The 27,559-nt window shown below is 40.1% G+C and overlaps 1 pseudogene; it reads right to left on the bottom strand.

The window, feature by feature from the left end:
• Nucleotides 1–739: 739 nt before the first annotated feature.
• LOC131051640 (sesquiterpene synthase Cad-like) lies at nt 740–16,186 on the bottom strand (annotated as a pseudogene).
• Nucleotides 16,187–27,559: the final 11,373 nt, after the last annotated feature.

The raw sequence follows: 27,559 nt of genomic DNA, 5'->3' as shown, positions 1-27,559 counted from the left end.
GATAAGTGAACATTGGCAGTGGACTCAAATCGGAGGAGATGGAAGAACCATTAATGCAAGCAAGTGAACATACATGAAGGAAAATAATTGAGCGTACCTAGAGAAGAAGATGAATTACCAGTTGAATTACATATTTTAATCTTCAAAACATGTGAAATTATGGTCATGCATAGGTAGCTACTACGTTCCTGAGTTTTCTTGCATTAGACTATCTACTTATAATATGCATCTAGTCAATTCTAGTGGTGTTCTTAAAATCTTGGAGGTTGTCTTTGTCTATGTTTAGAACATTTTATAGTTTTTTATAGTAGTCTTAGTATTAATTTTAATTTTGGAAGCATTAACATAAGTGCAATTGTAATTGATTGACAAAATAACATATTTTATTCAAGAACACATATGAATCTCTTTGACAAATATCAAAATATTCTTGATATAATTTAAGAACCTTTGAAAAATATTTCATTAATTTATAAAATATCAAATTCTAATTATTTGAAATAAGGTGTGCAATTACACCTTATCATATCTATAATTTTACATTTTGTGCATTTATAGATACAAATATAAGCATTTATATATATGCTACATCAAAAATATGTTGAAATTTTTTCCTTTGATTCATTTGAGGATACTCCAATGTTACCGTGGGCCCTAAGAATGTTTGTCTTTGTCTAACTAGTTGGGATCACAAAAATAACAATGCATAGAGTCAACCTTATTTATAATTTTACATATATCATTTATCAGGTGTAAAAGTTATAGGATTGATCAAGATTTTCATTATGTCATCCTTTGTACCCTTAAATGAAGTTGAAAATCCATCAATGTCCCTCCATAAGAAAGCTACCCATATATACATACAATCAAAGTACACCTTTTTGCAACATGTTGGTATATCTTTTTCATAAAATGGAAAGTCTTTGGTTAATTCTTCCATGTGTAACTCAGTGAGAATGCGTGCGTGCTCCAAAGCTTGCTCCATCGTGGTTCCAGGGTTGTCTCTTATGTAACAATCTAGCCAAGAAGCATTCTCTCCATGTTCAAGTTGTTCCTTCAAAATAAAATATACTCATTTAGAACAAGGATATGTAAGTGATTTTAATTTATAAAATATATGATTCATGGATAATAAGATAGGTCTAGCTAAGTTTGGTCAATAAATACCTAAAAATCTTTGCAATTGTCAATCAATCTGCAACCCAACATCACATCAAGTTCAATTTTTTTTATCCTTTCTAGAATATCATCAGGAAGAGATGTGTCAATTAAAAGCATTGGAAATAGTGTGACCACAGGAATAGTTGAAGAGTCAAGGGCATTCTCCAAATATTCTTCCAAAGTAGGGTGGTAGTCAGTAGCAATCCATTCTGCATCTTTGAATTCTGCCAAAATAAGATTTGTCCACTGCAATAGACGATATATGAAATACATTGTAAGATTTATAAGTAGTTTACACAAAAATAAGGCATTTGTTTATATATTTAAACACCCAATGTTTGATAGATGAATTTGATCTTGTGACTTATGTATTCTTGCATCCACTTGCGTGCACGTGGACCATGTATTTTCTCCGCTTCATCAACTAATTCCATGTATGTTTCATGAGAAAATTGCAAACAAATTTGCATAAATTGGGGAAAACGATCCATCATAGACATATCCCAACTGAGTAGCATGAAATGAAAGTAAATTAGTTAATTTGTTAAAGAAAAATGAGAATCAAATAAATTTATGATTCTCATTATGAGGCTCCACAAATTAATAGAAAACACTATACTTACTTTATCAGGGCTGTCTTGAAATGTATAAGCTCATCAATGGTTCCATAAGTGTCAAAAATGTCATCAATGACTGTAATAATGGTACCCAGTTTAGCATATCCAACTCGAGTTAGAGAGAATTCATGTTCATACAATCCACAAGCACATGCAAGATAATACTCCACGTGTCTATGTCAGAAAAAATTAAGCTTGTTTACACTTGCTTCACTCCACCACCTACACATCATATCACCACGTACATGTTATTCCAATATAATTAATAATACAAGTAATCTAATATGACATAATAAACCATTTTATTTAATTAACTCAATTTTCATTTATAGATATATTACTTGGATATAATTTTGAGCTCAATCTGATGTTGAGCTTGTATTATCTTGAAATCTAATATTGTTGCTTCCAACATATTTTGACAAATCTCATTTGGCATCCTGAAAGAAAGCATCACGTTCAAAAAGAATAAATTAGCTTAGTTTTTCAACCCAGTCTTGACTATGACTATTATGATCACACTCAATTTAGATGACTTCCTGAACAATAAAACATGTTAACTAAAAGTAGAATATTTTATATTTGAGTTCTATCTAATCTGAAGAAAATTTCACATATGCAAAACAGCACAAATGAATCTTCACATTTCGAGTGACTTAGAAAAATGTGTTTATAGACTCAAGAGAAGATTGATCTACTCACTTATAAACACCTTCCATCGACATCCAAGAATCAACATCTTGCCTAAAGATTTGTATGGAGTTCCATGCTTCCCATCGTGGATTTCTAGATGTTGTCAGGTAATTAAGCATTAAGGTAAATTGTGTTAGCATCGGCAGTTAACCCGTTGGTTGTCGGCAGTTGGCACCGGGTAACTGACCAGACTCCTTTATATTGTATCTGTTTCTAGTCTTTGGACATGCTATTGTAGTCGAACATATTGCTATCATTGTATGTACTGGCTTATTATGAATCAATAGAACACTTGTGAGTTCCATATATTCTATGTACTTCTATCATTTATGCAATGTCTTAACTTGACACCCTAAGGGGGAAACATTTGGCGTCGTTGCCTAAGTAAAAACCTGGGAGCAACAGGGAAAATGACATACTACATGGATAATGGGACAACCATTACCAGAAGGAACGAGTGACCCTGACAAAGAACCTGAAGAATTGTTCGAGGGGGAAAAGACACTCACAAATGATTTCTCCTGCATCCTACAAGTGGAAATCGAAACGCACGTAAGGAGGGAAGCCACAGCCGAAGATGTCCCACAAGATGTTGTGTGGAATTCGCTCGGAGTAAGCCCGCTGTGAATCGATTAATGAGCAAATTGCCTAACCTTTTGGCACAAGGATTTTTGGCTCTCCAGAACCGAAGGGAAGACATCTACCGAGAGAACCAACAACAGCAAATTCTACGGGAATTTAGGGAGCGCCAAGAAGATGAGTGCAATACATGAACTCTGACGGCCAGGGAGAATAAATAAGAGCGCCCCCATTGTAATAAGTATGTCAGTGACATACATTATGTACGAGGGATGAAGTAATTTCTTTTTTTTTGGGTGTTTTGTATACATGGTGTGTGCTTGTTGTGTACGGAAGTGATTTATGCCCAATATATTAAATAAGGACAAAAATAAAAAGATACAAAGTGACGAATGGGAAGTGGCACAAAGAGTGTTGAATCTCAAACAACAGATAGAATGAAGGCATAGGCTAAGGCAACTTGTTAATAGATGACCGGCCGAGGGGTTGCTCGAAGGAAACCCAAGAGGTGTCACAGAGGTTGCGGAGGCAGAGATAGACAGAGAGAATTATGCTCTCTACACTGTTGTAGGGTTTCCCGAAGGGAACCTAAAAGAAGTCATGAAGGGTGTCGAAGGAGAACTCTACAGTTTGCCAGAATACCACCATAGGATAAGAAGTCACAAAGAGTTGGTGGAACAAACAAGGCAAAATCTAAACCTAATTGATGCTACCAGAGACCTACTAAAGAACTTGTCCATTTCGGAGGACAACCAGAGGGAGACGACCGAAGGTGACGGTACGGCCGAAGGTGCCGGGGGAGCACAAGGGTACCGTAGGGGAGGCAATTTGTTGGGTCTGGGGTCAACCTGCTTTGGAGGACCCACGAGTGGAGGGTCAGGTGTAGGAGGCGGAGGTGGAGGATCACCAGGTACAAGCACACAAGGCATCAGAGGACCGAGACCCAGTGGTGGGATGGCAAGTAAACAAAAATTGCCAAAGTTCACATGGGATGGCAAGGAAGACCCCGTACACGACTGTTGTAATGTGAAACTATTTGGTCCGCCAACGGAGTGACGAACCAGGATGATTGGGTACAACAGTTCCCAGCCACGTTACATGGAGTTGCCATAGATCGGTACTCCGATGTTGACAAGCAAAAAGTGGCCATGTGGGCCAATCTACAGAAGGAATTCAAGGAGGAGTTTCGGTTGCTCCATGATGACAATGAAATCGTAGCCGAGATATACATTACCAAACAAGGTACCAAGGAGATAGTACGGGCATACAATAGGAGGATGAAAGAATTGTTGGGTAAAATGGAAAGCCAACCCGCAGATGGATTGAAGAAACGATGGTTCGTTGAAGGGGTGAAATCCTCCCTAAGGAAGAAGATGAAAATTGTACCCCCGACGTCATATGACGACACCTATAATAGGGCGATGGACCTAGAGAGTGAACACAAAACGTCAAAGAAGAAGAGAAGTAATAAATACTCATTCGATGATGATGACAACTCTAACGGGGAAAGAAGTAGCGGTGGCAAATCGAGTAAAAAGGTGCACGCGCTCCAAAAGGACATGGAACGAATGTTGAAAGAATTCAAAGCCATGAAGGGGAGTACAAGTAAGACTGAATAAAATGACGTGTGGTGTACGGATTGTAGGAGTGACGGACACACCAAGGGGTCCTGCCCCAAGAAGGCTTTCTGCGACATTTGTCAAATTGTCGGATATTTGACAAAGGAATGTCCCTACAATATGAAAACCAAGAGCCAACAAGTTCTCTTCGCGCAAGAGCAGTCGGTCGTCGAAACTTCGCAAACCGCCAACAATAATGCATCATCTGGCGGATACCGGAACAACCGGCGAGGGGGGAAGACCAATAATAACAATAATAATAGGGGCCAGATCCAATATGATGCGAAGGGACAACCAATGATCTAGTGTCGAGCCTGCAATCAATGGGGCCACTTTGCTAGAGAATGCACCTCAGAAGAAACCCCACAAAACTATGCAAATGGTGTGGGCCTGGAGACCACAATGATGGAAGTTGCCCAAAGTCGGGAGTGAACCTGCTCAACATTGATAGGACGGAGGAACGGGTATTGGCAATCACACGGTCACAAGAAAAGAAGGCCACATACCTGGACCCCCGCACAGAGAACCAGTGGGCACTGGAGGTGAAGGCTGAAGTGGCAAAGGAAATGTTGGCACAAGGGAACACTCAGAAAGTAGCAAGTACTTCCCACTCTGAGGCTGAGGAAAATATCCTGAATCAAATGTTATAGATTGAAGTACCTGTGAAGATGAAGGACCTCTTGGAAACGATGTCGCAATTACGTACGACACTCCTACGTACAGTGCAAGTAACCCCACAGAGTCGAGTGATCTGGAATACGGATGTTTCCAGTGGAACACCAACAGACCCATTGGTGCTGACTCTATACAGTGGTCGACACTCGACGGTGGTAGAAGTGGGAATACTTGGCACCATTTTGACTGACACCATTATCGACGGTGGGTCAGGAGTGAATGTGCTTCCGGAAGAAACCTGGAAGAAGCTTGGCAAGCCAACACTATGGCCGTCAACCTTCAACTTACTGGGAGCGGATCAACATGGTATCAAACCTCTTGGAACTCTCATGGCGCAACAAGTGACCATCGAGACACAACCATTTATCCTCGACTTCGTGGTGATTTCGCTCGCCAAGAAAGGATATGACGCCATTCTTGGTAGAGGGTGGTTGGCAGCCAGAGCGAATCACAACTGGAAGTGTAACACGCTGTCCATGGAGAAAGTTGGGCGAAAATTTATTATTGACCTGAAAACACAACTCGTGAGTGAAGAACTTGTGTCAGAATCGGAATCGGATGAGGGCGGAGTTGATGAAGGAAAGTACAAAAGGGAACCAGATGAGGAAGGCGTCCTGGGAATCCAAGGATGTTCAGAAGATGAGACCGATTCCCTTAATGGGCTCTTCTACTGGCAAATGGAAGACTACGAGCTACTGTATGGGTGCAACATGTTGGAGTTTGACGAGGAGCCGGATGAAAATGAATTTCTGCCAGCGTACAGGGAATACACGGAAGGGGATGCTCTTGTCAACGAGACACCTAACGAAACCAATCCGGTACGAAGAGTCCATAAAACCTACAAACCTCGGCATGGAAGCAGAGCCAAGGAGCATCCTAGTTGGTGACAACTGGAATCCAGTCCTGAAAGTTGCCGCGTTTAAAATATTCATGGAATACAAGGATGTATTCACCTGGACATACAAGGACCTCAAGGGGGTGCCACCAGAACTGTGCGTACATCAAATTTCACTCGTACCTGGGGCCGTACTTGTATGAAAGAGGCCATACAGAATGAATAAAAACTATGCTGCAAGAGTGAATGATGAAATCAAGCGTATGCTCAAAGCTGAGATTATTTTCAAAGTGCAGACCAGCGAGTGGGCATTGCCCATAGTGATATCCCTTAAAAAGGAGGCAAACCAGATCCAAATCTGCATGGATTTCAGATGCCTTAACACGGTCACCATAAAGGACCCGTTTCCAATACCATTTATGGATAGCATCTTGGAGGAAGTGGCCGGTCATGAAATATATTCATTTATGGATGGATTTTTTGGGTATAACCAAATATCCATTACCGAAGAGGACAAATTAAAAATGACCTTCATAGTGGAAGATGGAGTGTACATGTATAACTGAATGTCGTTTGGGTTATGCAACGTGCCAACGATATTCCAACGGATAATCCTTCACATATTTGACAAGATGTCAGTAGGGAACTTCAGGGCATTCCTTGACGACTGGTCCATCTACAATAACCAGGATGCACATCTGGCCGCACTTGGCGAATGCATGGAGAGATGCAGGCGAGCTCGCCTAGCACTCAATCCCCCAAAATGCAGATTCATGGTGCCTCAAGGGAAGCTGTTAGGACACATAGTGTGTAAGGCTGGACTCAAGGCTGACCTAGACAAGATTCGGGTGATAGTGGAAATGGAGGCACCGACAGATGTCATAGGAGTCAAATCCTTCCTAGGACACATAGGGTATTACAGGTGGTTTATCAAAAAAATTTCTCAAGTATCCTGCCCTCTGGACAAACTGATGAGGAGAGGTGAACGGTATGCATGGGGGACAGCTCAAGAAGAGGCCTTCCAAGAATTGAAGTCGCGGTTGGTGGGTACGCCAATCCTGACATATCCTGACTGGGACAAAGAGTTCCATGTACACATTGACGCATCCAATTTCGCCATAGGGGCCACACTGGTGGAAGTTGGCTATCACGAGCTAGATCACCCGGTCTAATTTGCAAGAAGACTCCTGTCGAAGGTAGAGAAAAATTATAGCACCATAGAGAGGGAAGCCCTCGGGATGGTGTACCCCGTCCAGAAATTTCGACATTACTTACTGGTCACCCCGTTCACATTTTATGTGGACCACCAGGCGTTGATGTACCTGGTAAACAAGCCAATTATCCAAGGATGAATCAGCCGATGGCTGCTACTGCTTCAAGAGTTTACATTCAACATTATTGTAAGACCCAGGAAGAGCCATGTGATAGCTGACTAGCTATCGAGAATCCAGTCAGGAGAACCAGCCAAAGGAGTGAATGAAGATTTTCCAGACGTGCACTTATTTCGCATCGCCGTTCTCCCCGCCTGGTACACAAGTGTGGGGGAATACTTCTCGACATCACGGTTTCCGAGGGAGATGCCACCAGGAGAAAGAAGGAAACTGGTACTAAGGAGCAGAACATTCCAACTTATTAATGGCCTCTTGTACAAAATGGGATCCGACCAGGTCCTACGGCGATGCGTCCTGGAAGAGGAAATTCAGGGTGTCCTAAGGGAAGCACATGAAGGGCCCGCAGGTGGACACATGGGGCCCGACACCACGGCTAGGAAAGTTTTGTTGGCAGGACTGTGGTGGCCGACACTACATAATGATGCCAGAGAGTGGGTGACGAGCTATGATACATGCCAACAGGTCGGACGACCATTGAAGAGGGATTTTATGCCCCTCAACCCATCAAATGCCCAGGAACTATTTGGGATGGGGATTGGATTTCATTGGACCACTAAAACCAAGTAGAGCCTCGACGGTGCAGATACATTATAGTGGTGACATAATACTTGACCAAGTGGGTCGAGGCACGGGCTTTGCCGGACAACTTGGCGGTCAATATATCAAAATTTATCTACGAACAAATCATTACGTGGCATGGGATTCCAATCCAACAGACGAGTGACAGAGGAGGACATTTTGTAAATCATATAATCTGGTTGCTAACAACGGAGTTCAAAATCTTCCACTCCTTATCAAGCCCCTACTATCCGCGGGTGAACGGGCAGGCCGAGGCGACCAATAAAATAATCGTGTCAATGATTTATGCCTTGCGGAGTGGAGAAGGATGATTGGGAGGAGCGCCTACCATCGGTACTTTGGGTATACCAAACAACTTATAAGGTAACTACAAGACAGACTCCCTTCTAGATAATGTATGGACAAGAAGCCGTGGTGCCAGTTGAATTCATGGTGTCGAGTCTTCGAATCGCCATCGATAATCGACTTGGCAACATGGAAAGCTTGAGAGAGAGACTGTACGCTTTGAACAAAGTGGCTGGGCCCTTTCAAAGTTCGCGAGGTCGGCGCGAACGGGGCGATCAAGCTGTGGACACTCGACAGGCAGGAGGTGCAGGACACAGTGAATGGCTCTAAATTGAAGGTATACCATGAGCGAGAAGGACCTAGGCAGCGACACAAGTAAGAAACCAAAAAAAATAAAAAATAAATAAATAAAAACCTGGCCAACTTGCAGTGTACCTACCAAATCAAATGAACGTTTGATGCCAACACCTTTGCGGGGTCCTGGGGTAGCGCCCCAAGCACGCTCCCTGTCTCGGTACAGGGTGGGGTCGAGGGGCAGCGCCCCTCATCACCAACGCCAATTTACAACCTTCAAAACCACACGAAACTTCATGGCGCACACCGTTTTCATAATTTTTTGCAGGAATTTGTCTTTATTATTTTTGTGAAAATGAAGGGAAATTTGGAAGTGGTGAGCAAAAAAAAAAAAGGAAAATTTACAAGTTGGAAAAGAATGTTTTTTAAGTGCCGAAGAATTAAAGGGGGACTCGTTCATGGTAAGTCCATACAAAATTAAAAGACAGAGATCCATACAGATTCCACAAGTAAAGGAAATACCGTACGGTCAATAGAAAACACTCCATAGATCTCAGAAGAAAAATCTGTACAAAAATTAGAGTACGAGGAGGAGTGCCAACAAAGAAAAGAATCCGTACGTTTTATAGGCAGAGGCCCATACGTATCAAGAAAAAGTGAATTCCATACAGAATCTGGTACGACGGGGAGACAAACCTTCTGTACGGAAATTGGGAAAAGCCCGCACGAAATTAAAGTGGCAAGGAGGAACAAAACCGTACAGAATTTTTTTGGTGACACTACCAAAGATTTCTATATGGAAAGTGGAGAATTGAAATTCCGTACAGAATTCAGACGCAAAGTCCGTATGACCTCCGCAAGTAACCGGATTTGGCGTGACAAATTCCATACGAACCAAGGGGCTGCCTGAGTCAAGAAAAAGTCAGTATGGATTCAGGGGGGCCAAAAGAAAACAATTTTTTTGAGAAGTAAAATACTGGTCGTACGGACCACAGAAGCAGACTAAAAGTACCATTGAGACAAGGGGAATAAGAGATCGCAATCGGAAGAAAGATATAAGTTTGGAAAAAAAAAGAAAATCATTTGATGGCGTCTAGTGCCAGGCAGTTGAAAAAACTGGATTGGAGGAGGAGACTACAGGATTCAAAGAAGACACCTAGGAAACCGTCTATAGACTGTCCTATGGATAAAGGGAAGGTTGTTGTACCGGATATAGGCAAGAAAGAAAGGCAGCTGAAAGTCGCAGCGGACACAATCACTTTTGAGGGGTTGAATGACAATGTGTGGAGGCAATGGTGGTTGGAGGCACAGTCCCCAGATGACATTTTGGTGAAAACATAGTTAGTAAGGGCACGGGTGCATTGGGCCATTCAGATGTCGATATTCGCCATTTGGGATTTTGAGCCTTGCCTGCGCATGATGATAAAATCGTACAATGATGAGTTGCGCACCTCCTCGTTCAAGTACCAGCACACAGACGTTACCGTGTCTTTTGCTCTAGATGACTTTGCGAGGGTTTTTGGAATTCCTGACGAAGGGAAGAAGGTGGACAAGCAGGCGATGAAGATGTCTGCCGAGAGGAAAAATCAGCTGCTACAACAAATATGTCAGGATAACCTGACCAGAGCAGAGTGGGATAGGATTACAGCACCCAAGGGGCGAGGACTGAAAAAATCTTACATAGTACCTGGTGCATGGCAGTGCTTGCTCGACTTGATGAAGAGCCATCTCATAGGAGCCAGTAGGGCCTTCGACACAGTCATGCTGATGATTGCATTGATGAATGGGCTCCAGAATGGGACGATGTACAACTAGGCTACTATGCTGTTAGACCACATTCATGAGTTCCTTACACTAAAGCATAAGACATTCAATATGCCCCACCACACCATTGGGTTATTCCTGGACATTTTCCATATACAGGTGCCGGAAGAAAGGCGAGGGTGGCAGCCGCGGGACATCATTGACCCTACCGCGCCCTCCATTTTTTACTAGACTCATTTGGATACACACGCAGGGGATGCACCATCCAGCATGAAGCGGAAGCCCCAGATACAGGTAGTCTCTGCTAGCGAGTCGGATTCGGCCACCGAGAGTAGTTCAAGGGCGAAGTCAGAGGAGACATCTTCTTGTTGTTCAGGTGGGGATACCGGATTTCGCCTCTCACACATGGAGGTACCGTATCTAGAGTTGGGTATGGAAGAAGGCACAGGTGGTACGGTTTCCCTTGACCAGATACCGAAGGGGATGTGGGGACTGCCAGGAGGAAGAGTGGTCCGACCTACGGGTGTTTAGACAGGGAGGCTAGTATATGCACCTGCTGTGTTGACTACAGATGGGATCGTGACACCATTACTAGCAGCAGGAGTGACAGTGGGAGCCATATCAGCAATCCCTATGCTGGGGTTTGGCCAACTGCATCCTCATCCCTCCCTCGGGCAGATTTCATAGGTCCCTAGCAATAGTGTAGTTCAAATGAGGGACACAACCCTTATTTAGATAGAGCCAATGGATGGAGGTGGAGAGATCAGGTTAGACAGGGGTGACATTGAGGGAGATGATATAGACTCATGGTTGGAGCAATACTCAGTGCAACCGAAAGCCCTAGTAGGACCTTCACCTACCACACCTCGCCATCAAGAGGTGGTTGATTTAGAGGGCAGTGACTCTCCTCATGAGATGCGTGCACAGGGGGAACCTATAGACCTACTCCAGCACATGGGTGGTGCGGAGGATACGGTGCCACAGGTAGACATTCCAATACCTAGTTCTACAGAGAACCAACCCACTACCTTGACTCAATTTTTGGCAGCAGTAGAGAGTGAGGAAAGTAGACTTTTGGCCTTGACGGAGGAAGGGACCCTAGGGAAAATAGCGTCGGAGGGTCTCCTAGCATTTGCTACCGGAGGAGTTGTTGAGGCGTTTCAGTAGTGCTTTGTTGATAGAGGATGGCCTCACGTGGATCTTAATGTGATGTTGGAGGAGTGGTAGCACCCTGGATAGACTAGAGAGAGTCAGGTGCAGAGCCTACTCAGGCGGATCGAGTAGGCCATACGGGATAGTCATTTGGCGCATCGTCGTGCTCAACAGGAGGCAGATATCACTAGGGAGGCACTGGAGTTGGAGTTGGCTCAGCAAAGAGCCCGGACAGGGAGTATGGAGGAGGAGTTGGCTTGTGTCCATGCCGAGTTAGCAGCAGCCTCAACCGCACGGGTGGCAGATAGGGCTTTGTTGGAGGCCAGTCTGAGTAGTACGAGGGCAAAGCTGGATAAGTGGTGCAATAGCACCTAGCTTCATTCTCAGCTTCATTTTCATCCCAGGTTTGATTTTTGTTGTTTTAAGTTGGAAAGTTGTTTAGGATGTTTTTGAAGTTGTTCTAGGTTGTTTTAATGAGTTTTGAACTCATTATGGGGTTTTGGTTTCTTGTTTTCATCTTTTTGCTCAAAGTTGCCAGTTTGGTGTTGCCTAGCAAAATGATGGAAAAATGAGTTTTTTTGTGGTTTTTATTTTGAAAAGGTTTTAGACATGTTTCTTGTTTGTGTTTTAGGTTTGAGAAGTATTTTTAGGTGATGGTGAGTTTTGGAGGTCAATCTTGCATTTTCTAGGCACCAAAAGTTGTCATTTAGGCATCAAAATGTCAAAATTAAGTGCCCTTGGACATGCACCTATCTGTACAGGAGGTTAACCAACTTGGAGAGGTATTTAATCTCCTATTTTAACTATTGTAAGGGTTGATCATTTGAAGTGAAGAAGCATTTTGCAAATTTACACTAGTTTTTTTTTTGTTTTCTCTAGTTTTCGGCTCCATGTGAATAGCAGTCCGTACACCAGCTGTACTTGGCCATACTATTATTGCATTTTCTGATTCTAATATGTTTTCTTAAACTTTTCCCTTTGGTGGCATTTGATTTTATCAAGTTTTGAGTTTGTAGCAAAATTAGTTTGATTTGACAGTTTCATTGCCTTGTCTAGGAATTGGCAAGGTCTTGACCAACTTGGCTTCTTGGAGTCCTAAAATGCTCATGGCTTCCCAAGAACTAGTTGGTCAACTTGTAGACTATGCAAATACATGTTTTTTTTTCAAGAATGCAGGTGTAAGGAGTTTTGGTGGCCATTAAGCCCTAGGCAAGTGTGTCATTTGGCTAGGGTCTTGAAGAAATTTAATGCTTTGCTCTTCTATAGCAAGTGCATTTAAATGTTGTACAGACTTGCCTTGATGTTGAAGTTTGTATGCTAAGGCAAAGAGGCTTTCTAAGCCATGAGGAGATTGTTTGCAAGTTTAGTTTGTGAAAATAATGTAAAAAATAGTGAGTCACTGTTTTAGAGGCAATTTCCTTTGTTTAGCCTACTCTCCATCATGCATTGGAGCTTGTAAGGTTTTTTTACCTCCTTCTAATGTCTTGAAAACAAGCACAAGGAGTGTTCTTTATGTCATCTATGAGTTTGAAGTTGCCAAGATCAATCAATGATCTTTGAGGCAAGATTTTGGAATGCCCATTTGCTGTCCTAGTCAACTAGGACTGAGTTTTACATTTTCTTGAAGTTATATTTGTAATCTCCTTCTTCTAAATGATAGGTATGAATGAAAAAGAGCCATTGAAGACTAATCCTTATTAAGGAGCACAAAAATAGACTTTTTGTGAGGAGTTCTAATAGTGAAAGTGCAGGTCACAGTGAACTACAAAAAAACAATGAAAGACAAAAGGGCAGCAACAGTTAGCTTGACAGTGAATTAATCCATTTTGTAATTGCCTAATGCTTGTATACAAGGCTAACATGACTCTTCTTTTCTTCTAGATGGTAGACAGGTTTACATGTTGAATGTAATTGGTTTTGTTTGAAAATGATGTGTTTGAAAGAGGCAATATTGGAAAAATTGTAAAATGTTGCATTTTCCTCATAAGCAACTTTTTGTAAAAAACTTGTTCTTCAAACTTTGAAGTGTAAATCTTCTTATTTGTGGCTCAATTAGTCAATACTATGATGGTACTAAGGTCTCTTGTCCATATTGGAGGTTTATAGGTTGAATCTTGGTTTTTCACCATCAAAACCCTTCAAAACCCTCCTTTTTCACCCATTTTTGGGACAGTCATGGAGAAGGCCTGAGAGACCCCAAAACTTTATGAATCTTCAATTTTTCCAAAAAGGGTATCCATAAATGTGAAACTTTTGTTCTGGAAGTCCATCCTTTGAATAGGGTGAGCACAAAACCCCTAATGGAGGGCTAATTCCTTGTAGCCTTTTTAGGCCTCAAAATTAAGTTTTTGTCAAATCGGGTACAAACATGAAGGATGTAAGGCATAAAGCTCAACAAAAATAGTTGAAACAAGTTGTCCATTTGTGATTTTAACCCTTTTGGTGGGGAAGACTCCAAAATTTAGGTTGCAGCACTTGTGAAGGCTTCTACACTCCAAAACGTAGAAGACCCACAAACACCCAAGGAAACAAAACTTGTCTCAAACTCATAATTCTGGAGAGAAGATTAGGAATAGAGGATAGAATGCCATTTGGGTGAGTAAGAAGTTGGATTACCAAACCAGAGAGATTATGGAGTTGGAGCTTTTGAGTAGCCAAGGAGAGCTTGACGTAGGGAGGTGGAGCAAGGTGAGTTGTTAGACTGCCTTTGAGCTATTTGCACTCTGACCTTGGTATTTACACCTTGAAAATAGTAAGGGACTATTACCTAGTAAACATTTAATCACCTAACAACCACCTAGCACTATCCTCCCTATCAATAAGAAGTATACCGAGCTGATGGAGGCCATATTCAGAGTGCAACGATCTCGGGAGCGCCAGTTGGTGGCTGAGAGGGATCTTCGCCACTGCACAGAGCAGGTGTTGCAGCTCCAGGAGAAGTTGGCCTCTTCCTCATCCATGGGACCATCAAGGATGCCATCTCTACCCCAATCCCAGTAATTTGTTGTTTTGGGGTTTTAGTTTTGCTTGTACATCATTCCCATTTTGGTTGTCTGTCGTCCGGAGACAACGTTTCTTTTTTTGGGGGATGATGTTGTTGGGTGATTAAGCATTAAGGAAAATTGTGTTAGCATCGATAGTTAACCCATCGGTTGTCGGCAATTGGCACCGGGTAACTGACCAGACTCCTTTATATTGTATTTGTTTCCAGTCTTTGGACATGCTATTGTAGTCGAACATATTGCTATCATTGTATGTACTAGCTTATTATGAATCAATAGAACACTTTTGAGTTCCATATATTCTATGTACTTGTGTCATTTATGCAATGTCTTAACCTGACACCCCAAGGGGGAAACATTGGATCTCCAAGAATATTTCATAAAGTATTCAACCTGCAGAAATGGACTACTTGTTAATATCAATACTGTGGAGTAAAATAATTTTATAACAATTTGATCATTAAAATTGAATGCAGTACTTGTACTTGCCTCTGTCAAAAGCTGGGTTTTCTCATGGGACTGTTGAAGTGTTAGTTGAAGGTATCGTGAGGCAAATGATTTAGCCTCTCTCAGAATTGTTTCTCCTGGAAAACAAATCTCTGCAGCTTCATATAAACTCAACACACTTCTTAATTCATTGTTATCACTTTCTTCAGCGGATGGCGTCAAAATGAAGTGTCCATTTTCATCTTGAAAATTTTTAAATACCTCTTCTTAGATCAAAACAAAAGAAATTGTAAAAAATCAAATCATTTTAGAATACTTGTGATTTGATTAGATAGCTATTGTTGGAATTGAAACAACAAAGTTTAAAATAGAAACCTTGAGATACATGATATCCATTGAGACGAAGAATTCAAAATCCCAAAGTTGTAGAGTGGAGATCTGCAGTGGAATTTTGAGTCCCCCATGAAATACCATTTACATTCCAATACCTGTTTAAAGAGATATAATCAGTAATCAAATGAAATCGGCAAGTAAGAGAAATGAATTAGAATGAATGGAAAAATGGAAGGCACAATAGTACTTGTAAGTATAGTCAAGAAGCACTTTGATTTCTTTTTCAAAATATCGACAAATTCCTCATCATTGCATAGCGTCAACTATGAAGAATATTTGAAGTTGGTCAAAAGATGAGGGACATATTTCTCCATCTCCAAGCAGAGGATTGAATGCGTTTTCCTTGATTTGCTCAATCAAGCTTTCCACCCTCTCACGATACGAAGCTTCCTGTTGATCAACAATTAAACAAGCAAAGTAGGTTAAGTCAAAATAGAACAATGAAGATTGAGGTTGTAGATAAATCAAAACAGAACCCACATAAATGAATGAATGAATGAGAAAATTAAACAATTAAACATAGACACCCACATACCCCATATGGCGATGAAAGGGATTGGAGGAAATCGTCATGCCAAACATTGGCATGATATTTGCCCATCCTTCGAACCACCGATTGCCCATCATTCTCTAAAATTTGACAACTTCGATCCACCAATTTCTCATTCTCTGAAATTTGACAAGTTGCTACTGTAGCCATTCTTTGTTTGTGAATAATAGAGAGTGAAAGTGCAGAAAAAGAAGGAATGGGAAGAATGTGATTGTAGAAAAGAAACCTATGCATCGAGAAAAGAAGGGTGGTGTATGTTGCAAGGTGTCCACCCTTGGTCTCCTCGTGTTGTGCAACACAACGCTTAGGTTTGTGACATGGTGTAACTGCCTCCTATGGATTCTATAAGTCTAGTGGTTGTATCAAGCATTAACAGGTCGATCTTTTGGTGCTATGACAACCACACTTGTAACAAGTGGTATTAGAGCTTGGTCATAGGTTCGAACCCCTAACTTGCGCTGGGGGGATTGTTGCAAGGTGTGCGCCCTTGGTCTCCTTGTGTTGTGCAATGCAAGGAGACCAAGGGTGCACACCTTGCAATAGTGTAATTGCAACCATGATCAGAACTCCAAGATTCAATTTCTTTAAGGTATGAGGTGTATTGCAAGGACAAAGCTAATGGTACTAATTGATAGCAAAGCTATTCATAACTTCATTAGTTTAGCCTTGGTTGCCAAAAAGGGACTTCAAACCATGGGGTATAAAGGATTTAGTATGATGATGGCGAATGGCTACCAAATGTCTTGTTCAACCAAGGTGCTAAACTTGAAAATCACAATTGGTGATTACTTGGTCACCGATGACTTCTATGTTGTGGAGTTAGGGGAAACCAATGATATACCTGGTATCCAATGGATGGTGTCCATTGGTAAGTGTTGATGGGCCTTTTATACTCACCTAACATGCAGGCTTTATGAAGCAGAGCCTCTCCTAAAAAGAGCAAGGATTACAAAATCCACACTCCCCAAGGTCTCGTTTGTTGGGTCACAAATATGTAAGGGTAACTCAACGTTCACATGACTTGTTCAATCAAGGTGGTATGCTAGTTAAAAAAGACACTCACACGGATCCACTTAGAAATAAAATGCAAAAGATATAGAGAGTGAGGAGGAACAAACATAACCATGCAAGATTGTTAAACTTGAAATAAATATTTCAAATAACCAGACATTATCAATAACAGAATTGATAGCAACAGGTGAAACATCCATGTACATGCAAGGTCTATGATCTTACAAACAAAAAGAGTTGATTATCAACTTCATATACCATAATAATGAAATCCACAATATTCAGAATAATTATGCTATCAAGAATGAGAGAAGATAATACATTAAATAAATACCAACTTCATTCAACAAAGATCACGAAACATGTGATCTATGAAGCAACTTGCATTGATTAATCATGAAAATAAAGGCATTCGTCAGCGAGCACTAATACTGAGAGAGTTTAACAAAGTTTGAAACATTAAATGTTGAAAATGAAAATACTATAAATAAATTCCTATGGCCTCCAATCTTCAATTTGCGGACCCTCAAAATGGCCCGATTCATTACATTTATAGTATCTAGCTCCCTACATTCTAGGAATAGACTATGCATATGACTTAGTTAAAAAATGGTGGAGGTTATTGTTGACATGCAAGTCATTTCCTTTGAACCTCAACTACCTTATGCAAAACACAGGCGAACAACAAGTCTTCTCTCAATGCGGTAGTGCATGTATCTCCCACGTGTGCAACAATGTCTATGCATGACAGGTGTAATATGGATTCTCCTTCAAATTGTTGTCCTTACCAAGAGTTTTCCTTCTCCTTTGGGGTATAGTGGTAGCTATCCTTGTGTTCATTGTTTGTTCCTCTTGTAACTGCGGTAGTTTCCCATGTATTAATCTATTGAAGTGTGTGGTGGGTCAGATACATGCTGAATTCAGAATTTGGAAACTTTGAGGTTCTCTCTAAGTTCTTCCATCTTATCAATCAAGTTGTCCATTGTTTGTGTAGCATGGTAAGACTAGAGGATCAAGTGCATCTACCTATCTATAACAATGATGTTGAAATCAGTGGTTCAGGAGAAGTATTCAAATACGTATGCTTCCCATTGTTTAAATACTTCCTCCTAGTTGAGCGATCTTGACTGCATAATATCTTGTCCATATTTCCTGAGCACATTTTCCACATAGTGTTCATATTCCTAGAGAAGACTTACAAGAGGGTTCCCCTTGAGCACTTTTGCTTTACAGGGATCTAGAATGTCTACTTTAAACTCCAACATGTCAATATAAGACAACAATCCATCTAGATCTTCTCCCCCTAATAAATTTTCTCCTTTAATTACATATGCCCCTAATGCCTTGATCTTTCTGTGTATCTTAGCTTGCTTCAAAAACATTGTGTGGATTGGAGGATGAGGGTCCTTTCTAGGAGATGAGCATCTTCATACATTTCCATGGTTTCTTGCAGGAACATTCTTATCTTGCTTAGTTGATCTCCTACCCATGTCTTTACAATAGCCACCACCCTTAACATCTAATATAATGTTTTGACTTCCTCCTATGGAACTATTGAGGTAGTAGGTAAGGTATCACCTGTTCTAGAATCTAGTGGCCTTGACATCTCTATAAGTAGTTCTCTATATTGCTACAGTTGAGCCTTGGCCTGTTTCTTGGATCTATTCTCCTTCTCTATCCTTGTTTTTATCATGGTGGTGACAAAATCCAGGGAGGCTATCTCCCCCTGTTTAGTTTGTTTACCAAGGTTTACTTGGGAGACTTGATACCTTGGAGATGCTTATTCTTCTTCTCATGTATCCTACACTAGAGCAACTGCATTGGCTATTACATCCCCTAAGTCACTTCTTGAAAGATGGTGAAGAGTCTTTGCTTTCTTTTTTCTGCTCGGTGGCTCAGTAACTGCCCCTTTTAAGGTGATACTAGGCAACACCGCCTTCTTTTTCTTTTGAAAATTGAAGTTGAGCCACTGTGGCATGCTATCATCTTGTTGCTTGGCTTGTGTGGTAATTTGAGAAATCACCAAACGAGCCTCTAATCATTGTTCTTGTTCTTCTTGATGCTCCTTGATGACACTTTAAGTTTGTTCATGTTGTTGTTGTGGGGGTTCAGGTCGTGCTATGGTGGAGGTTGTGAGATTTGTTGTGTGAGGTTTACTTAAAGTGCTTGCTCAAAACCTTGCTGCTACTATTTAGCAAACTCTTCCAGTTTCTCACCCAATTCTTGCTCAAAGGCTTCATTATCTACTTCATCCTGTTGTTTTTTTTGGTCTCCTTCTAATTGTTTGAGACTTGTAGTTCTTGGTCTTGCGGTATGAGCACCATTTGTTCATTTTATTCACCTTGCTCATCCAACTCCATAGTTTCTGCTATATCCTTGTATGCTTGTGTTTGGGTAAGATCCACCGCTTGACCTTTAGGACCTTTAATCAATGTTTGAGCAAGCTACCCATCTTGAGGAATAGAAGACACCTGTTTAATCACTTCTTCCCCTAGATCTTGTGTAGAGGTGGTTTGCCTTAACATTAGATTTTCCTTCCTTTTACTAGCTACCATAAAAATAGGCGAGCATCATCTTCATTTGAGTATGATTCAATGCTATGGATTGTTACTCACTCATGGGGTGGTGTTGTGGTAGGAACCAGAGTTTGAGTAGGAGTCGTTTGTTCAATATATTGTGCTTGTGAGGTCCCTTCCCCTAGAACAATACCAATTGTTGGCACAATGGGTGTGATTGAGGCTTGAGGTATGATGAGTAGGCCGGTTGTGATATCATGTTCGGCTACTATTTTTAGGAGTTGGGACTCCTTCATCTTTGCATCTAGTTGTTTCATCAACTCTTCCTTACCAATAGTAGGCATGGCAACTTCTTGAGCCATTGGATTGTTTTTCCTAGATTTGGACCTTGTCCTCCTCATATATTCCTTAGTTGTTTTAGATTGAGGATTACTTGAGGCCTTAGCTTTCTTCTTTTCCCTTGTGGCACTTGGTCAAAGCCTAAGACTGAGCCACTTTGTTGTTTTCTCAACAAATTTCTCGGAGATAATATCAATCTCTACATTTTCCTTCTCTGACCACCTTATTAGAGAGAGAGGTCTTTGATTTACCATTGTTTCATCAGAGGTTGGGTCTAGGACCTCCTCGCCATCTCTGAAGTCATTGGGGATATTTGTTTCTACTTTAAATTCTTTTGCTTGGATAGCAGACAACCTGTAAAATCTCCTTTTCCTAGCCTCAAAGTTATCTTGCATCCCTGCCCAAAAATCTTCTAATGCAGGTACATGCCCTTCATATGATACCGACATCATTGCTTTGAGTTTTCCAAATGGATCGTACCTCTACGTTCATAGTCAAACTCTTTGAGGCTTAAATCTTGCAATTTATGGATGAATGTCTTTGTGGTTTTGGGATTATGACATTTATAATATTCCAAGACAATTGGGAAATTGACTCTTGCCTTGTGTTTGAGAGTCATGAGAGACTGGACCTCGACTATCTGCCTTGCATATTCCAGGAGAATAATTATGTTGCTATAGTATTGTGGGAGTAGAAGAGGTTTACTCGTGAATCCACTTAGACGAATATATGTGGACGTTTGGTTTTTAATGAACCGAGTTCCCCATTCCCGTATTAATGTCATTGCCTCAAGAGACAATCAATATCCCACGTCACCTGTTAATCTACATATTACTACATAAATAAAGGCGTCATTGATCCTTTTAAATTGGATTTTAGCCTTTTGGATATGCAATTGGGTGTAAAATTCCCAAACTTTCTTATCCCCTAATGCCTCTCCAAGTCTGTCATTAGTATTCAATCTGGGGTAGATTCTGTAGACGTATAAAATGACCATATTCCTAAATGAATATTTAATGTTCATTTTATTCTCATTCCTCTATTTAGTTAAATCTAATTTAATTAAATCACCCACATTCTTCTATTTAATTAAATAAATTATTCAATTTATTTATTTAAATTCACTTAAGCCTTTTTACATTATTTAATTGAATAAATCATTTTATTTAATTAAATCCCTTCTCTCTACTTTTAATTAAATTCACATTTAATTAAATAGTTCACCCCAATTAAATAAATATAATTTATTTAAATCCCCAACTTAAAACCAAATTGAAATAAAGAAATTTATTTTAATTAAATTCTATTTTCCCTCACCCACTTGCATTTTCCTACATCTCCCACTTGCCTCCTAACCCTATTGCTAATTTCTTCTAGAATCCATCTAATCCTAATCAATTAACCCCAAACCCATCCATTATCCCCTTTCCCTAAATGTGAGGAGGTCACTTATCAAATTTGGAGTAAAGTCTTCAAAAGGCATTAAAGCCTTTATCCATTCAACAAGCTAACTTGTTGAATACCCCCAAATTTGGAAGGACTCTTACAAATTTGTCCCCAAAGTCTTCAAACCATTAATGGTTAACTAACCCTTAGTGGCATGGTTAGAGACTTTTTGACTAACTTGACCTCCATCTAACCCGAGGGTCTCATCAAGCATTTATTGCTTTGACCATGGTTATTCCTTTTACCTTTGCACAAGAGTTTACCCCTTGGGTAAAAGCTTTATCCAATGGATAACCCTAACCTAACCTTAACCCTTACCTCCTAGGGTAACCATGAGGTCTTCTCAAGCATTTAATGCTTCTTACCTCTCCTCTCAGCTAACCTTATGTTGACAATTGTCACCATTTCATTGGTGAAAATTGAAAACATGGATTGACAACTTTCAAACTTGACCCTTGATTAACTCTTTCAATCCTAACCATCCATTGCCCTATTTTCACTATAAATAGAGCTCTCCTTCCTCCATTTGAAGGATCCATGCAAGCTTTTAGTATCTCATTTATCCTCTATTTTATTAACACATCTAGCTTCTCTTTGTAATAGGAATAAATCTAATAAGCATTTTAGACTATTTCCTTTATCATTAGCTTAACTAATAAACTAGTATATCATGTTAAGATAGTATTGCTACTAATCTTGTCATCTTATAATCTAGTTTATTGCATTTGTAGAATCATGCATAGATAGGATGCATTTTCATAACTAAATCAATCATAAGCATCCCTCGTTCTTGCATTTGTCATCCCTAAGCCACTTTGCTCAGCGATCTGAGAGAAAAGGCATTGGCTTGAGGGACCTTGTGAGATAGAGAACCATGGAACCAACCTTGGGAAGCTGAGTCATTCTTCATGACTCCATAACTTGCACCAAGAAGTCACGTGGGTGTGTGTGGACAAGCCTCTTTGAGCTTTGTTTATTTTACATTTTAAGTTTCATTGCCCCGCTTTTCCAGCATACATTTATGGCGCCCACTGTGGGGCTCTACCCCATTAATCAAATTGGTTTTTAAAAATAAACACTTCTGCAGGTACACGGGAAACAAGAATCAACGCGTAGGGAACATCCTTTAGCGCATCTGGTGTATCATTTAGCACATACAGACTACTGTTTGGCGCGTGGGACTCATTTCCCAGCGCATGAAGATCACACTTTAGCGCATCATCCTCGCTAACCTTATCCTATAGGTCTCGACGCAGAAGAATAACAACTTAGTGCATCTGGAAAACAGCTTAGCGCATCGGGTCTATCCGATAGCGCATCCTGGCTATATAGTAGCACGTACAGTTTGTTTTGTAGCGCATCACAGACAAAGGCAAAAATAGAAGCTATAACCGAATGTAAAAATTAGACTTGTTGAAGTCCACAAAAACCCATAGATTTTTGAACAATTTTACTTGTATTTTGCAGGGTTTTAGCAAATTTCTTGCAAATAGGAGCTTGATTTTAAGATCATTAAATAGTTTAGGTTTTTACTAACTTAGTTAAGTTAGTTGAGATATAAACTTCTTTTGATTCTTGTTAAAATTGAACTCACTTTTGTTTGGGCTTTAAAAAGAACCACAAAACAAATTTTTTTTTTTTTTTGCTTTTCTTGGAGAGAAAATTTTCAAATTGGGTTTTAAAAAGAGAGAACAAATTAAATTTTTTCAAGTTTTGCAAACAAATGGATTAAAAAGAACTTCAACATCCTTTGGTGTATAAAAGGATCCATTTTAGGTTTTAGCAAAGTAAAGAACCACACAAAGTCCCAAAAGTTTTTTTTTGCAACTAAAGAGGGGAGATGTTCCCCTTTCGATCGATTTCTTTTGTTGACAAAAATCGTGTTCATTTTGTTGACAAAGTTCTTTTTAGATCAGAAAATCATTTCCTTGAAAAAGTTAAAAAGAACACCATGTTTTTATGGAGCAACATCTCCATATAGGATTAGCAAATCATTGCTTTGAAGGGCTAAAAAGAACTTGTGTGCTTTGTCTCAAAAGTGGAAGGTATATGCTCTCCCCTTAATTGGGTGATCAAAAAACCAAACCACTCTTAAAGCTTTCTTCAATTCAAACAATAAATCCATTAGCAGGCCTGCCTTCCTGAGGGGTTGAAATAACTCTTAAAGCCATTTTTGGCTAGTGTGAAGGGAACAACCTAAGTGGGAAACAACTTTGAAGCCAAGTGTTCTGACCCACTATAATCAAAAGTGGAAAGTGACGAAAGTCCTTTTCAACGGTTGCGCGCAACGATTAGCCTTCCCCCAGTATCTTTACAATACGTAAAGCCTTTGTTCTAAAGGTTGGGAAGCCTCCTGAGGGAGTTTATAACTGACGACCGAATAGGAAGCTTGATTACAAACCTTAGCATAGAAACTTTGAGCCGAGTCAGTAACCAGACATTTGCAATATCATAGTGCAAGGGTGGGGAAGAATCCGCCCCCAAGATCACTCACCATATATCTCCCAAGATAACTACTCAATTGTGAAGCAATTCACTTTGGGTTAATTTCTGGCAAAAGGCAAAAAAATGGGGGCCCCTTAGGGGGTGACACGGCTATTTGAGCTGACGGAGTATCGAGACTAGTGGGCTATGATATTGCTTATGACCTTTGAATAAAGAGTCTGATTGAAATGCATGTTGTATCTAAACCTATTGAAACATTGGGGATTTGAACACATCCTCATAGAACATACACTTATTGTTTAGATTAAGCAAAATGGTTATCTCTTTGGTGTCGTGCTTTCATTTGTTATTTCAGAAATTCATCTATCAGCACTAAGAACTCAAGGCAAAATTCCAAAATTGCAGAAAACACCCAAGTCAATATATTTCAAGGTAGTTTAGAACGTAAGAGCAACCTCTTAGCACGTAGGAACCATCTTTTAGCGCATTAAATCTTCTCTTTAGCATGTCAAGTCTTATCAGTAGCGCTTCACCAGAATCTAAAAACAAACAGTGACAGTTAGTGCGTTTTGAAAATAGTTTAGCGCTTTGAAGCATCAGCTTAGCGCGTAGAGGTCAAACTTTAGCGTGTAGGGTTTAACTGTTAGCGCATAGGTGGCCCATATTGGTGCATAACCTTTTGAACAAAAGATGAAGCAATATTAAATAGTATTAACTAGTTAGCGCGTATCAAGGGGCAGCGTAGCATGTGGAGTCTTTTCGCTAGCGCATAGAGAAGTTTTTATAACGCATTGCAACTCTGTTCTAGCGCATAGTCAAAACCAGAAAAACATTGGACAAAATAGAGGTCAATTTTGAAAATTTTGAAAATAATTTTGAAAGCTTTCCTTCATCAGCCTAAACTTCATCAATCAGAAAACCAAAAATAGAGTATCAAGAGCTATTTCTGCAAGCAAATTTCCATTAAGCAAAGTTGTCTGAAAATATGAAACTAGTCACGAGATAAACATATCTCTCCTATCAAAGTTAGGAAATATCATCACAAGTGGCAAACAGGTTCTTTAAATCAAATGGATTTTATCCCAAAACACACTTGTTTAAAGCTCTAAGTTGTCAAATCGAGTTTCCATATTGGGACAGCTCGTATTCCATATCATTTGACGCACTTTGTCATGAGGGGGCATCTAAACCTTCACTTTGATAAAGTAAGACTTAAATTTCCAAAAAAAGCTAAACTGAATCCAAAACAAATCAAAGGACACCATTGATCGCTTGTGCATGACTAATCCTCATATTATGAGAAGAAAGAATATTTATCATAACACTAAGCTGAAGAAACAACAACCAAGTTCTTCAAAACTTGCCAAAAGAAATAAATTTTTATACATCAATCGCCAACTTTTCAAATCTCATCGCACATTCCTTCGTCATATACACTTGTATCTTCAAAACAAAACAAACGAATTTGACAAGGAACCCTTGAGGAGTAGGGCATTCTGTCAAAAATCAGCATTCAGTCAACACATAAATCAAGGAGGGAAGATCAATCCGACCTTCTTTCCTGAAGAGTGCATCACTTATAACATACCCTGATTTGAACCACCAACCCCTGAGCCAAACATTGAAGAAGAGTTTGTTCCTTTTGTCATAGAGAGCTTCTACTAGATGCCCACTGTTACTCGCTCTCAACGAAACAAACAAAGCAAAATGCAACTGAAATCCAACATGAATCAATGAGTAAGAAATGAAAAGCAGTGAGTAAGAAATGAAAAGCTTGATGTGAGAAGGATTCCGAGGTTCTAGAGGTTTGGGAAAAGTAGTTCATAGGGTACTTTGGGATCCTAGGAAGCTAGGGTTCCGAAGCGGAAGGAAAAAAAGGGGCATCCTAGAACAAGAACTTTGGGATCTGGGGAACCTGGGGTTTTAAAGTTAGGAACACACGAGGCAAGTCACCCCTTTGAGATCCCAGAAACTTGAGGTTCCGGAGCGGGACAAAGGTAAAACGAAAAGGGGGACTTTAGAATCCCAGGAACCTAGGGTTCTAGAGCAACAAAGAGGCCAAAGGATCGAGATCTCAATAATCTAAGATCTCAGAATGCCAAGGAATTGAATAAAAATCCCTAACTATAGATAAATCAACTTATTCAAACAAAAAGAAAAAGAAAAAGAAAGGAAACATAGGCAGGCGGGAATAACAAGAAGGCAAGAAACAAAACCAAGCCCAAACACAAGGCAAGGAGGTAATATCCTACCAAGATGAAGGCAAAAAGGAGACACAAAGTGCATTGAGGAGCCACCAAAATGCTGAAAGGAAAAGAGCTCAAAAAACCAAAGCATGCAAATGAGAAAATAAAACTCTAAGAAGGCTATTTATACCCATGCTGCTCACGGGCATCGTGGCATGACAAATCTTGGGGTTCAAATGTGAGTAGACAATCGACTTTGGAACTCCGGAGTTTCAAGACTCCGAAGAAAGACAAAAAAAGGAGGAGAACTCGAAATCCTGGGATTTCAAGGTTCTGAGGCTCCAACAGAGGACAAAAAGAGAAGGCTCGAGATTATAGAAACCCAGGATCCCGCAGTCTTCCATAGGGAGCAATAAGAACAAGGACAAGACTTTGGTACCTCGAGATTCCAAGGTATTGTCACAAACAAAAGGAGAACTTTAGGAATCCAGGATTTTGGAGTCCCAAAGCTTCCAAAGACTAACAAAATAAAAGCACCTTGGGGTTTCAAAAACCCAAAACTCCAAACCCAAGAAAAAAAAACAAGGAAGAAGAGACGTACCTCGAGATTTTGGAATTTCAAAATCCTGAAGTGTGAACAAAGAACACACTCTGGAGTTTTGGGAAACTCCAAAAAGAAAACAAAAGAAATGAAAGGAATAACACAAACAAAAAGAAGAATAAAAAGAAAAGAGGGGGGGACCCACATTTCTAGGAATGAAATGGAGGGGGCGATTTTGTAGAGCATAACAAATGGTGAATTTCTAGGAAAATGACTCAAGGCATTTTAGAATTTCAAAATTTACACCTAGCTTTGACTTTGAGGGCTACTGTCATTTAGGATGATGAATAAGATATTGATTATGACCAAGCGAGAGATGAAGATGGGGTGAGACTATACCCAAGTAGCTCATAAGTGCGTGCATTGATTAATTGCCCCTCCTTTTAGACCTTAAAGGTAAACTGAGGAATTCATATGCAAGTTATGTAAGTGAAATTATTTTAGCATCTCATGCAATGTTATCCTAGGAATAGCTTTGTTGCCAGTTTGGCATCTATAGCCCTGATAGAGTTACCTCTAGTACCTATCAAATATTTCTATATTGTCAGCCAAGAGTCTATAGCCCCGATGGAGATACTTGAGACACCCAAGTAGGTTGAGATATGAATTTTGAAATCCTTTTTCATTCGATAATAATCTTGATTCATGATCCTTCTTTTGTGTTCATCTGTTTATCTTTCTTTATGCTTTTGTAAGAATCTTCTCTTAATAATTTCTCAACCTTTTAGCAATGAAGATTTGGATTGGGTTGGGGACCACAATAGATAATGAGAGATTTATAGATTTTGGATATTTCAATTGAATATGGATTTCCCATATACCTTTAAATATTCAAGGTGTATGTTAAGTGTGTGAGTGATGTAAGCTTCTCAAGCAGATCCATACTCCAAGGACACCTAAAGCTTTAACTATAATTGAGCCATTATACCCCACCCTAGACGAATGTAGCCAATAATTTCAAAACTTTTATACATAATGA

The sequence above is a fragment of the Cryptomeria japonica genome, chromosome 8 (genome assembly GCF_030272615.1).
Source record: "Cryptomeria japonica chromosome 8, Sugi_1.0, whole genome shotgun sequence".
NCBI lineage: Eukaryota > Viridiplantae > Streptophyta > Pinopsida > Cupressales > Cupressaceae > Cryptomeria > Cryptomeria japonica.
Note: the sequence above shows the minus strand (reverse complement) of the source record. Positions and strands in the feature narration are given on the sequence as shown.